The sequence below is a fragment of the Mesoplodon densirostris genome, chromosome 2, assembly GCF_025265405.1.
Source record: "Mesoplodon densirostris isolate mMesDen1 chromosome 2, mMesDen1 primary haplotype, whole genome shotgun sequence".
NCBI lineage: Eukaryota > Metazoa > Chordata > Mammalia > Artiodactyla > Ziphiidae > Mesoplodon > Mesoplodon densirostris.
Window position 1 is genome coordinate 65699935 of NC_082662.1, and position 15759 is coordinate 65715693.

Genomic DNA, 15759 nt, shown 5'->3' on the forward strand with positions numbered 1-15759 from the left:
ATGTTTTGGGGCTTCACTGGTGGCACAGTGGTTAAGAATCCACCTGCCAACACAGGGGACACAGGTTCAATCCTTGGTCCCAGAAGATCCCATATGCCACAGAGCAATTAAGCCCATGTGTCAAAACTACTGAGTCTGCGCTCTAGAGCCCGCAAGCCACAACTACTGAACCTGCGTGCCACAACTACTGAAGCCCACATGCCTAAAGCTCATGCTCTACAAAAGAGAAGCCACCGCAATGAGAAACCTGCCACCACAACGAAGAGCAGCCCCCACTAGCGGCAACTAGAGAAAGCCAACATACAGCAACAAAGACCCAACACAGCCCAAAATAAATAAATAAATAAATTAATTAAATTAAATAGAATGATTCAAGAAGGCTGAAAATAAAGGAAAGACAAAGATTCACTGGGCAAATGGAACTTTAGAAAGTGAGGGTTGGAATCCTGATATCTAACAAAGTAGGATCTTGCCAAAAAGCATTAATGAGCCAAAGAAGGATACTTTTCAACATTAAAAGTTACATTCTACAATGAAAATATAATAGTTATGATTATCTATGACAAAATCATCTATATAGGGCTTCCCTGGTGGCGCAGTGGTTGAGAGTCCGCCTGCCGATGCAGGGGACACGGGTTCGTGCCCCGGTCTGGGAAGATCCCACATGCTGCGGAGTGGCTGGGACCGTGAGCCGTGGCCACTGAGCCTGCGCGTCCGGAGCCTGTGCTCCGCAATGGGAGAGGCCACAACAGTGAGAGGCCCGCATACCATAAAAAAAAAAAAAAAAAATCATCTATATAAAACAAAACTGAGAAGAAATAGCAAGGAAAATAGATAGAAACACAATAATAACAGGAGACTTTAACTCACCAGTCTCAATATAAGGTAAGTTAAGTGGATAAAAAATAAGTAGACAGATGCAAACATATTCTACACCCAGATAATAAGGAATGTACTTTCTTCTCAAGTGCACCTGGGGCATCTACAAATAAATGACCAACCGTAAGTAGCAATATTATAAACAATCTTTATGATTATAGTTCAATAAAACTGAAAATTAAAAATATCTACTCCCACCTCTCCCCCCTAAAAAAGATCTCTTCCCCTGGAAGAGTAGAGATATTCTATTAAACAATTTTTTGGTGAAAGGAGAAATGCAAACAGAAATTATAGAAAATCTAAAAATAGTAATGAGTGAAACACTACATATCAGAATTTATCAAACGCATTTAAACAATGAATAGAGGAAAATTCATAGCCCTAACATCTATATCAATAGATATTAAAGAATGACAAATAATTGTTGACATTTCCATCAAGAAGCTTGAAGATAATATAGTTAATCAAAAGTACGTAGAAGGATAAAACAAGGATAAATGTAGAAAATAAGGTGAAAAAATCACGTTAATAAATCAAAATCCTGGTCCTTAAAAATATCAACAAAATAGGCAAACCACTTGCTATTTTAATTAAGGAAAAATGGAAAAACACAAACATAAGAAATTAGAATTAATTATTAAAATTAAAAATTACAGGGGAAAATAACTATTGATACAAAAAAATGAAAAGATAAGAGACTAGTTTGCAAACCTTTATGCAGACAATTATTGTATTATTATTATTGTTTAGATTGTAAATATATGTTCATATACTTTGTATAAATTTAATACAATAACAAAGAAAATATATTAGGTAAGAGCATTAACTATGAATAAAAGCAATACAGCAATGATGAAACATTTTCTGAAAGAGTAGCCTAATTTTATTGGCATTTTCATGTAGTTGTTCCTGAAGTTTGAATGATACCAGGAGAAGTGGCCCTATTTATTTCATCAAGAAACCCATTTGACATGGCACTAAATGTGGTCCTCTACCCATCATACAATAGAATTTGAACTGTCTAAACTTGCCCTGGGGTTACTGTTTCTCAAAATTATCATCCTTTCAGGTCCGTTAGAGCAACAGGAGATTTCATCACTCTAAAAATAAAATCTCTTAACAAGTTCCCTACTTCTGTCTGAACTTTTGGTTATTCTTTACATGATTTTTTCCACTTTATCCCCTTTATTCTGCATTTTTATCGTCTACTTGAAGTCTTTTTGTTTCTATTTCTTAGATTCAATGGCCTCCTGGTTTCTTCTGCTAATTCACAGTCATTATGGTCCTTCAGGATTTTCAATCTCATGATCTTTTAGCTTATGCTCACTAAGAGCTCTGTTCCTTCTTTATTTCCTATTAAAATCCCTAATAATGAGAATCTGCCCAGACATTCCCTATTCACCATTCACCACATTGTGCCCATTCATGCATATGCCACTGGCTAAGCTGGGGAGAGAAAATTTGTTAAAATGTTTACATAAATGTGAACATCAGCTCTGATGAAACAGACAAGTACAACTTCCCACTCTACTCTGTAACTGCTGAGCACCTTTGGAAGATTATTGAAACTATCTAATCCAAATTTCTTCACCTGTAAAACGGGCATAATGACATTTTGTTACAAGAATGTTGTGAGGTTCAAATGAGATCCAGACAAATTTTGCATTTGTTGACTGCTATTGTTGTCATTGTTGCTATTATTGCTATTGTTATAATATAGTAGTTCAGATGCACACCTTAGATGTTAAAAAAAATGTGTCAGAATTAGGTTGGTTATTTTAGTGCTAAGATTCAGAAGGAGTAGTGACTATCAAAAGTGGCTATTGGTCTAAAAAAATAAAGGCAATTAAAGGCAGAATGACTGCCTTTGTAAGGAATCTCTGGAATTAAATGGAATGAAGCAATGCTGGTTAATGTAAGTAGAAGAATGACCCCAGACACACACTTAAAATTTTATAAATGAAACTTTATTAAGACACTTTAATACTGTTTGTTAGAAATGTCAATATTTTACATGTTTTTCAATGTACATTGTACCAAAATTTCTAACAATCTTGCACATAAAAATAAAAGAAAAATGAGAAAGCCTGTTGTATTACCTTCTACAATCATTTCACTAATTTATCATTCTAGATATGTTGATGGTTAAACCACTGCTAAAGGTATAACTATATATATATATGTATGTATGTATGTGTGTATTTTAAGCTTCAACTGTACTTCTGTTCTGCCTTCATTCTACTTTCTTTATCTTTTCTTTTGACTGAATGGCAGAGAGCACAATAAAATATAATTTAAAAAGTAAAGTTTTCCAAAATTACATACAAGCTGTTTTTTCCCCAAAGTTATAAGAAAGATAATTTGGAATTTTAGCATGTGGGAAGAATCTTATCCTAAGAATATGATTATTTATCAAATATAGTGAATATATTTTTTAATTGGACCGATTTTAGAAAACATTTAGTAAAACCTGAAATAGTACTTAATAATTTTAACTTCTTTGGAATTTAAAAATCATCTTTATAGAAGAAAGAAAAAAATCTAGCTACTGTATGAAGTCCCTAAATGGCAAAAAGACAACTTTTCAGCATAAAACAGGATACATTATATCATTTACCTGCTTATCTCATTTTCAACACTTTCTATAGGAATAAACTGCGGTCCTATACCTAGTATCAATGTGTACTTTATTAAGTCAGTAATGTGATCTGGTATCAAATTACTTGTAAGGCCCTATTTAAATATTAGTGATGGGTTAATTACACAATGATTAATGTCCATAAAATGGTAGTGTTTCCTAGTCATTTATCTAAGATTCACAATTATTTTTCTAAATTTCTGTTAGTATTTTAAGTTGATAAAATATTTGTAGCATCAGCTCTGTTGAATACACTACGTGTTTGAAAAAAGCTTAAAAACAGAAAAAGACCTTTCTAGTATGATGAAAACAAATTTTTTTTTTCAGGCAACATCTTTCCTTATAAATGTCAGATGATGAAAAAGAACATAAGCCAAAGACAAGTAGTCATTGAATAAGTCTGTACTGTAAGACTCCATTTAATTGAAACAAATTCAGAATATATTGCAAACTGTTTCTATTTATGACATAAGAATTATGCATGTAATATTTTAAATTTTGCTTTGTAAAGCCATTTCCAAAGTAAAAAATAAATCTATTAAAAATCTGTAGAATCTGCTAAGGGAAAAACTTGTTGTTTTCAAATTATGGGCTGAAAAAATTGATAGCTATATTTAACATTTTTCTTGTCTATATAATCATCATTTTAAAGTGTAGACCTATCTCAGTTGTCATTTTTTATTAGCATCTTACTCTTCTATTAGTAACAGCAAAACACCTTGACTAATATTTGTTCTGTGACAAACGTTCATAGCTATAAAAATATTTCCTAATTTTTACTAGCTCAAAATGTTCATACACACCCACTGAAATTGATTAGATTTGAAGTCATATAATCTGAATTATTATTAAGGTCACATATAGTAATAATAATATCTTAAATTTCCATCAGTAGTTATAGTTTAAAAAATGTTTCCTTATACAATGTTTCTCAAACTTTCCCACAACTACCTTTCATTCCATTAAAGTAAATATATATCTTTGTTGGTTTGGGGATACAGGCTAAGCAATTTCAGTAAGTACAGTCATCCCCCAGTATCTGCAGGGAACCTGTTCCAGGACCACCATGGATACCAAAATCTGTGCATACTCAAGTCCCTTATATAAAATGGCATAGTATTTGCACATAACCTGTGTTCATCCTCCTGTATAACTCAAATCATTTCTAGATTACTTATAATACCTAATACAATGTAAATATTATATAAGTAGTTGCAAGCACAAGTCAAATTCTAGCTGTGATTTTTGGAACTTTCTGGAATTTAAAAAAATATATTTTTGATCTGCAGTTGGTTAAATCCATAGATATGAAGGACTGTATAATTTTTCCCAAACTTCATATTTTATTTAAATATTTATGCAACATTCTACTGTCAATTTTACCCATGGCCACTTTAATATGTTTGTCAAGTCCGTTCATTTTAATCACTTGTTTGCAAATACCTTCAAGTCCTTTGCCTCTCTCTCATTCTTTGTTCTCTCCTGGAAAATCTCAGCTCTGATTCGATCTCTCTTTTTGCTCCTGCCCTGCTCTTGGGCAGCTAAAATAAGCTAGAGGAAAAAAGAAAAATATAAATCAGGACCATTCTAATTGGTCTCATTTTAAATTTATAATTCCTAATTTCAAAAAGGATATCTCTTCTGTGAACTATCCATTCACTTTTCCACTATCCTACAAAATGATTTCACACATTCTCTCTCCTCATACTTTCAGTATATCTCAGTACTTGGAGTGGTCGAGTCCTTCAGTAACCATGCCACCTGAGGCTGGTTGCACTAATTACTTGACTGCATTGTTCCCAACACTGACCCTAGTCCGTATGGCACTGTGATGCAAATTGGTGCCCCCTTTTTCAAATATATGCCATAAAATTGATGAAATAACTATATATATACAGGATGAATGTGAGGTAAGTGTACTTCTTGGACTTGTGCAAGGCATAATTTGAACTATGCCAACCTGATATAATCATTTTTTTTAATGTGAGTCAAATGTGACAAGAAAATGGAAGCACTGCTATAAGAAACATTTCAAAGAATTCTTAACCACAGGATGGAGAACAGTTCATACATCCCATTGGACAGAGGAGAAAAGAAAGGGAAGAAAAGAAAGAAGTAAAATTATTCTCATTAATCTTCTCTTAATTGATGGCAGAGTGGAGGATTATAACACTGTGGTGGGAAAAACTGTGCATCTCAGAAGAGGAAATGATTTATGCTACATTTGCAAATTTTAGTAAAGGATTATGCTTTCAATTAAAAGAATAGAGAAGTAAAAGTGTCACTAACAAAAAGAAAAAATGTAGTATGACTTTTAAATAAGAGAAAAAAAACTAAAATAGTTTGATCAAACCACTAAAATTAAGGAATTGCCAAAAATGTAAAATTAGTTTAAAAATTGATTATATCAAATTGGATTAAAAACTAAAAAAGATAAATACACTTTATAATAAAGACACTTAAAAAACAAAGTGATAACAAGAATTTAATGACAGATTACTGTAAAAATGGTCCCATTTCTCTAAGGATGCTAATGTCCATGCTCTTTTCCATATAACTTTGCAGCTCTTCCCACTAAGAGGTGGAGTCTATTATCTTACCCTTTGAATCCTGCAGTTCTTAAAACTTGCTTTGGCATATTGAATTTGATAGAAATGACAATGTACCAATCTTGCATGTTTCTGACCTACCTCTGGGAACCCTGGCATTGTCATAAGATTAAGTCCAGTCTAACCTGCTGGAGGGTAAGAGATCACATGAAAAAAGCCCAGTTTTCCATCTGAGGCCATTCTGGATGAAAGGACAGCCATCTAACTCCCAAAGATTTAATAAAGCCCATAAGAGTTCAGGAGAACCACCCACTCAGCATGCAGCACAGAGCAGACACATGAATAGCTTAGCCAATGTAGGAGAACTACTTAGCTGTATCATTAACAAGAATATATAGTTGTTATTATTTTTTATTTTTTATTTTTTTATTTTTGCGGTATGTGGGCCTCTCACTGTTGTGGCCTCTCCCGTTGCGGAGCACAGGCTCCGGATGCGCAGGCCCAGCGGCCACGGCTCACGGGCCCAGCCGCTCCACGGCATATGGGATCCTCCCAGACCGGGGCACGAACCCGTATCCCCTGCATCGGCAGGCGGACTCTCAACCACTGCGCCACCAGGGAGGCCCTAGTTGTTATATTTTAAGATACTAACTCCAGCGTGATTTGCCAATAAGCTTTGGGGTGGTTTGTATGAATGGCTAATTGATACATATTGAAAATAAAGAAAGGTAAAGAGATAGTATACACATACTATATAAAAGAAGCAGGATTGGCAATATTAATATCAGACAAGGTGAAATTTAAGTTTGAAAATAGTAAGTAGGATAAAGAAGAGTAATGTGATACACAGTTTAAGAAAATCCATTGTTAGTAAAAATGTAGAGATTTCTAAGACTACTTTTTTCTAATGTTAAGCCAATAAAAGTAAAAATAATTTTGATTGCAAAAAAAATCAATCAACTATAAAATTTAATAAACAGCTCTTAGGTAATGCTTAAATCAAAGAGAAAAACTGAGATGGAAATTCTAAGCCATCTATTAAGAAATGAAAAGGACAATACTTTGTAAACAAATCCAAGGACAAAACAAAGGCAATATTTAGAGGATAAAAGTATAATCTTAGTTGCTATGATAACTAAAGAAGAACCAAAATTAATGAATTCAGTATCCTTCTTTTTAGGGAATTAAGGGAAAAAACTGAATAAGTCAAGGAAACAATAATGAATTAATAAAATACTAAAGTTAATTAAATAGAAATATATATATTGAGATATCTGTATATAAGAATTTAGTATTGACAAAGTTAATTCAATACATGGGGAAAGCATGAAACAGTTAATAAATGGAATTGTCACAATAGATGTTCCATCTAGAAGAAAACCTAAATAGATCATTTTCTTATCCAATACACAAACAATTCCAATTGAATAAGAGCAAATGAAAAAGAATAAATGAATGGATATGGTATACTTGCTTAATCAACATTGAAAATAAAGACCCCATAAAATATAGACATATGATAATATGAAGATTTAAAAACTTTATATTTTATGGAAGATACCAGAAACTTCAACAGAAATAATATGGGTATATAAAAATATTTGTTAATCCAGATGATAAACAAAGGACTATATTTGTAATACTAAATGACCGGAAATAAAGAAAAATAATCCAAGAGAAAACAATGGACAAAAGATATGAATAGACATTTCATACCAGAGTAAATCCAAATCATTAAAAGAACTATGAAAAGATGTTCAAATTCACTAGTAATCATGAAAACAAAAATTAAATGAACAATGAGAAATGATTTTATTCTCATTAGGCTGGCAAAAAATTGAAAAGAGCTTTAAGATTTATGGATGGCAGAGATGTAGGGAAAGGGATTCTCTCATACACTGAGAGTAGAAAAATGAATTATTTTGCGTTTTGGGGAAGAAGTCTTTTAACTTCCATAAAGTTATAGGTAGACATACCTTTCAACCTAGCAATTCTATTTCTGTGAATATATCCCAAAGAAACTAAAACCAAGTAAGGATATAGATAGAAATATATTTACTGAAGCATTGATTGTGGGGACAAAACTAGAAACCAAATAAATAACCATCAATTGCTGAATAAAATAGGGCACAGTCACAGCCTGTAGTATCATGGAGTTATTAAAAAAGAATGGTTTAGAGTTATACAAGAATATTGATATATATATCAATATATATATATATATCCATTAGGCAGTTTTGAAAGAAGAAAACAAAACAAAATTTGAAATGGGTAAATAATATGGTTTAATTGAGTAAATAAGGCCTAATTTCAAAAATAGTATTTATCTATTTGAGTATACAGACTCATATACTATTATACAAATCCTGAAGAGTATGTGTTCAGTAGAGTATAGATTGCCTGTGAAGAGACATAGGAGTAGGGAAGGGAAAGAGAAAGCCTAAGTCTCACTTAACTCCAGAAACCTTCACTCATATTCCAAGTGAATGTAAATAGCACCACTGGAGTTGTAAATGGCACAGTTTACAGAGTTGTACATGGACTCCCTGATATGCATTGACAATTTCTATGTAGAGAAAAATTACCAACCTCACATCCATCCAGGTTCAACAAGAAAAGTTGTCTGTGTCTTTCAATGGTCTGTCATGTTGTTATGACTTAATATTTATAGCTCCCCAAAATTCATATGTTGAAGCCACAACCCCTAATGTGATAGTCTTTGGAGGTAGGGACTTTGAAAGGTACTTAGGGTTAGATGAGGTCATGAGGGTGGGACCCCTATGATGAGATTATTGCCCTTATAAGGAGAGATATGCGAAAGCTTGCTAATTTTCACTCTACCATGTGAGACACAGTGAGAAGCGAACCATCTGCAAGTGTTGTACTACATCCTGCAGGCCTGCAAGCCTTGTAGTTGCCCAGCCTTTAGACTGAAGTAAGAGTCCAGAGACAGTGACAGAGACAGAGACACTAGTGGCTTACGTGACAAGGAAACTTACACATCTGAAGCAAGGTCCTGGAGCAACACACCACCATGTGTGGCAGAGAGTAGGCAGGACATGGAAACAGTCTTCACTACTGGGGGGAAAAGGAGGCAATTATTTATAGGGGGAAATGATCTCAGGTTGGCTCATCAATTACCAGGGAAACCAGCAGCTGGTATGGGGCAAGTACATAGGCAGTTACTAAGTAAGCCCTGTAATTCAGAGAATTGGATAGCCATGTGAGTGAAGCAGGGCCTGATCGAGTAGGGAATGTACAATGAGCAAGAGAACAGCCTTCCTGAATGGCTTGACCATACAGCAAGCCAGGAAGAGAGTCCTTACTAGAACTTGGCCATGATGATATCCTGATCTCAGACTTTCATCCTTCAGAACTGTGAGAAATTAAATTTCTATTGTTTAATTCACTCAGTCTAAGGTACTTTGTTATGGCAGCTCAAGCAGACTAATACACATGGGCTAGAGAAGGTAGAAGGTGGTAATAAGCACATCATATTTTCTCTTAAATTCCTGCTTTAGAATATAATCATTTGTCATAATGCTTTATGGAAAAATAAGTTCATAATTTTTTTTTTTTTTCCTGCGGTACGTGGGCCTCTCACTGTTGTGGCTTCTCCCGTTGTGGAGCACAGGCTCCGGACACGCAGGCTCAGCGGCCATGGCTCACGGGTCCAGCTGCTCCATGGCATGTGGGATCTTTCCGGACCAGATCACAAACCCGTGTCCCCTCAATAGGCAGGCGGACTCTCAACCACTGTGCCACCAGGAAAGCCCCCAGTTCATAATTTTAATTTAACATTTCCATCAAGGAGCTCAGAAAGAGTCCAGGAGGAGCAGGATGCAGACACAATTAACTGTGATGAGTAATGAAGTTCTAATAACTTACTAGAGAAGCAGAGGAAAAAGAATGGTTTTGTGTGGGGATTTGAAAAAGACTTCAGAGAAAGGATGCATTATTACTACGTCCTGAAAGATTGACATGTTTTCCAAAACAAGAGAGAAGTAAGACCTTAGAGAAAGAAGGGAATTTATGAATGAATATGCACAGATTGGCAGTGTAAGTTTCACTTTGAGAAAAGAGTATAGTAATTCTGATTAAACTAGAGTGTGGGTAAATGGATAAAAGTGGCCAAGAATGAACTTGTAATGCTCACTATGAGAGACCTTTTTCATAACATGTGTCCTCCAGAATCAGATCCTGGGAAAAGAATTTGAATGCAAGTAGTTTACGTGGAAGGAGCACCAGTAGAGGAGTGGGGAAATGATTCAGGAAAAGGAATGCAGTCAGTGAATTCTCACTATTAGGCTAGCCACCACAATAGAGTAACTGGGTGGCTGGAGCTTAGTCTCATGGAGAAACTGGGAAATGGCATAAAACACTCACCTCAGAATTATTCCACACAAAGCATAGGTGAGATTTGTAGTTTTAATTCAACAGCTCCCAAGTGTCATTATTTGAAGGCTATTCCCGAGTGTTAGTTCTCCAGCTATAGCAATCTGCTGTATGTACCAGCTAAGCTGACTTTTATTGTACCAGAGGAAAAATTCTTAGCCACAGAGAAACCAATTTTAGCAGGCAGAGTACCCTGAAATGGTTAAGTCTATGGCTATGGTAAAAGACTTATAGCATCTGATATACTCAAATGAATATTGTGCTAAAGATCTGGAACTTCACTCTATAGGTTATAGAGAATGAGCAAGTTTTTTTTTTTTTTTAAAGGAAATTGGTCACAGATTTCTTTTGTAAGCTATTCTGACAACAGTGTGGAGGTTAAATTGTGTTATGTGGACAGTGGAGCATTATGGTAGAATTTCAGATGAAAGATGATGAGGGCTTGAATTATTTGCAATAGGAAAAAGGAGAAGGATGGAATGATGTTAGTGACATCCCTTTAATTATAACTACAGATGTGGAAAGTCATCAGACATGTGAACCCAGGGACATGACACACTCAAAAGGATGTGTTATTTGAGTGGCTGGTTAAATGGTGAAAGCATTTAACTGGTTAGGGAATTTGAGCAAAAAATTGGTTAGAAGTAAAGATTTTAAGTATGGTTTGAGATGTATTTACTGACTTGGAAATTCCTGTGAAATATTCTGATGGAGATATTCAGTAGACACTTAAGGAGTTGGAACTAGAGCTCGGATAATAAGTAGGAACTCCCGAAAGAAGAGAGATTTAAAGTCCTAATGTTGTATATGAGAAAGCATATGCCACCTCTCCATCTTGATGTACTTTGAATCAAAGATCTTCATTCTGGTTTCCAGGAAATTAAAACTGATGTAACAGAAAGAAAACAAGGCCTGAAGTAAAGAGATCTGGATTTGAATCTAGACTTTGTCAACAATAAACTGTAACAAGGGAAAGAGGAGGGGGGAACCTCAAAATGAAGACACTAGACATTTTGAAAATAAAGACCTGTGATAGCAAATTTTTCAGGTGGGAGAATTTACATGACGGTATTTGTGTCACATTTTGGTAAAACAAATAATATGGTTGCATAAACAAACAAATACATAAAGTATTCCCTTGGCAAATCTATATGAGCAGGGAAAATAAATTCTAAGTGTCAGGTTTGATGGAATGACTTCGCCTAAATTGTTTAAATCTCCAAACATAAATTGCAAAACTTAATGAAATGCCAAAGAACTTTTAAATTGCAGCTCCAAAATTTAGCAAATTTAAATGATATAAAGCAACATTCTGCCTTATGGTAGAGTGTGCATGTATTTTTGAGTGATATGGATTAGGCTTGTATGTTTTATTTCTGAAAAGGAGATTATCCCTAAGAAATGCAGAGACAGTTTGCAGGGATTTGACATAGATGGAAAGCCCTGTACACCACAAATGAAAGAGTTCAGAGCTTTTAAATTGCACTATGTAAACCAAAGATCCTGGTTAGCTAACAGATCCATACTTCTTCTTTTCAAATAAATTGAATACAAATAAAATGCTGATTTAGTAAAAATGTTGAAAAAGTGTGCTTCCTGAAGAAACATGAAATTTAATTACTATTATGTGAAACTTACATAGAAAATGTGACTATTAATGTTTTACATGAGTGAGCAGGATGGTAATTTTGAGAGATAGTATAAGTATTCAGAAATCAAAAAACAAATAGGCAGCAATACTATGTTGGGTGACTTTCCATTGGGACTATTTGTCTATGTCTATTTGATATGTAATAAGATAGGAACAGAAGAAGCACAAACTCATTTACAAGAGGTTGTCTTACAACCATAGACAAAGAATTTACTGAGGAAATATATGCATTAAAAATGTGAGTTCAAAGATCCCTTTTATATTAACTAGCATTCATTTCCTCTAAGATCCAATCTGCTCAGCAGACTTCAACCACGCTTTTACATGGCAACAATAAAGGACTGCAATTAAAAACATTTTAAATTTGACTTTGCAAACTGTTTAAAGCTTTTCCAGAGGAAATAATGTGTGTCTTTTACAACAGTACATTCTTCATTCTCTCCTAAATTAGCTGCATAATATGTGAGCAAATTTCCATGCCTAGTTAGAGCTCATTATTCAGTGAAGTCTCGGGGAATTAGGATTTTTTGAATCAATTTTTTTCCTTTGCCCTTTAAGCATCTTTCTAATTTAAACAGTCCCAAAGAACACTGATATCATTGTACCCATTAATTCCTACTTGTTTTTGATGAAATGACAAAGGGGCATGGATTTTTCACATTGATCATTTATGTGTGCATATATTTTTAAAGAGTTTTTCTGTAAAAAGTTTTATTGTGAAAAGATATGTAGCTTGGCAATTGCAAACTTGCAAATATAATATGTGAAGATTATGGCTCAGAGAGGATTACATGTAGAATAAACAGCCAACAAGATAGAAAAGATAAAGGCTGGATAAAATGAAGTCTTAAATTGCCAATCTGTTACTTAAGTATTTTAACTTTCTTCCTCTGGGGTGATTATTTTCTAGATTTGATTTAAAGATGTATTAAGCATTGTTTGCAGCTGTTGCTTCAATGCTCTTTGCAACCTCAATCCGTGTCCATGTCAAATCATAACATGATACTGTCAAATTCATAAATAGAAGCCTTTTCTGTTGCTCATTTTTGTGTCCAGCATATCCAGATGCAACCCTGCCAATTAAGGAATTTTTATGGGGTATATCGTTTGATCTAAATCTTAGTGTCTGCATATGATTTTCTGTTTCCTACTTGTTTGCAAGATAATTTGTAGCAGGTAAACAGCCAAAATTAATATAATTGTGTTTAAGGAAAAGCAATGGATCTTTTAACCATATCCAACTTGGATAATGGGTTTTTTTTTCTGTCAACAAAACAATATATATAGAGAGATCTAAAAAGCTGAAAAATCTAGCATAGCAAAATAATATAGAACTGGTCCTAAAATGCTAAGGACCAAGGTAAGGTAAAATTGTTTTAAATCTGTATCTATGAATAACCGTTAATATTCAATACAATGATAAAAAACCTAAGTTTAAGATTATGATTGGCTTAAAATAAAATTTGGGTTTGGCATTTAACCACTTTGTAGGATTTACCTTCTAGACACTTCAGTCATATCATTAGAAGAGTGATAATATTACCTAACTCATCAGATTAATGAATGATTTAAAGTAATTATATATGAAAAGTGTTACTGTATTTAATACTATTCTTACTAAAGGTTTCAATTGAACTTTCAAATTAATTCATCATTCTGTTATATTGATAAAATGCAGAAGGAAGTAAACGGAATAATGCCTTTGAGGGTGCCATATTATTTGAATATGTGACATTTGCTATTGTCAGTCGACCAATTTAGATTTTCAAATCCACCCTCTAAGACATTTATTGACTTAAAAGAAATAAACTGATCATTGAGGTACACTGCAACAACATGACAATAGGTACTTTAATATCATTATCAAAATATCAGGATCTAGATTTAATATTATTATGGTGAGTCTCTAATTCCATCACTTTTAAAATCATGAGAAACTAACTATAAGAAATCAAGGCAATGAGATTTTAAAAATGGTCAAACCGTGTCCTGGTCTCTATGTCTCTCCATCTTGCTGAACACCATCTAATTTCTCCCTCTCTTAACTAATTCAAGAAAGAAACTGTCCCTGGCCATTTTTTACAATGGGGGGGGGGGTTGTTCAGCTGTTTTTCTCCTCTCAATTTTGAGAAGCATTGTTCCTCAAATTACCTTTTCTTTTCTGTCACTACATCATTAGCAAGCAATGGTTGCCTTAGCAACTCTTTAATAGGCTGCAACTCTCAAAACCTGTCTTTTCTAGAGAGAGTCTTCAGGCAGGATTCCTAATGGTACCAATAGCTCTTCCTAGTAAATATGCAAAAACATCATTTCTGATTAGAAAACTAACCATGTAGCTTAAATATTTAAAATATTACACATTTAAGAGTTAGCTACATGTATTTATCAAAAAACTAAGATATTGTTTTACAAAATAATAATAATTGATCTTGATAACATCTACCATTTACTAAGTATTGCATTATGCCAATTTCTTTTTCAATAACCCTAAGAGGTATGCAACATTACTTTTATAAATTTATCAGAGACTAAAATTTATAGGACTTAGTTCGGTTGCATGCTGGTAAATAGTTAACAATCAACATTCATCTCTCTAAAAAAATATTTTGTGTGTATATATTATATATATATATATATATAATATACACACACACATACACATATATATACTATATACGTAATTTTTTATGAATATTACTGAAATAACCATGTGTAGTGCATAATTTTAAAATAATAATTTCCTTTGTTTTTAATACAAGGTACTTCATTTTAATGCTGTCATTTAATTTTTAATAATGGCTGTGTTTAACAATTGCCTTGCAAAGTTCTTGAAAATTAAGCAATCAACTCTTGCAATCTAGTACTAGTCTCCAGCTTACCACTAGGTTAGTTACTAGCGAAAGGTCAGATTGCTACTAGGGACTATAATATATAGATGCAATAGAGCTTCTTCAGGAGGAGATTCAATGAAATATGGGTACAGGACTTTCAGAAGTTCAAAGAAAGAAATTTCTGTTAAAGCACTGCCTACACAAATTTTACTCAAGTTCGTTGGCATATTTCTGTCTCTTATGTCCCTAGTAATTTACTGCTCAGAACCCAGCACTTATGTCCACTATAATATTCTGGCATAAATATATCTTTAACTTCTTCAAAGACAATTCATGATCTAACACCTGCTTTCATAGCCAGCCACTTCTTCAGTTTTGACCCTGTCAACCACGTCACTCGTGACCAGATGTCTGTGCTCAGTTTGATGTGTTCCCTGGATTTGTTTGTGCTCTTTCCATCACAGTTCCTTCCTTCACTTGCCAGCCTTCACAAAGGCCGTAATAGAAAAGGGAAGCCCTTTGAGGGGCGTTGAAAAAAGGAAGTTAAAACATGGAACTCCTCAAACCCGAGGACTGGTGCTAATATACTGGCAGCCCACTCAAGAAAAGGCTCAGCAGTCAGGCTGACTCCTGGCACAACTGTGGAGGAAGTGACACTTATCTTTGACACCCTTTTATTACCTTTTCGTCACTCTCCCCTCATGTATTCTCAGTTGAGCTGTCTTCTCTTTTCCCTTTAATTTCCTCAGCCTGGACTACCTTTCCCTAGGACTAGCTCACATGAAAATATTCCATGAAACTTTTTCCTCTGTCCAC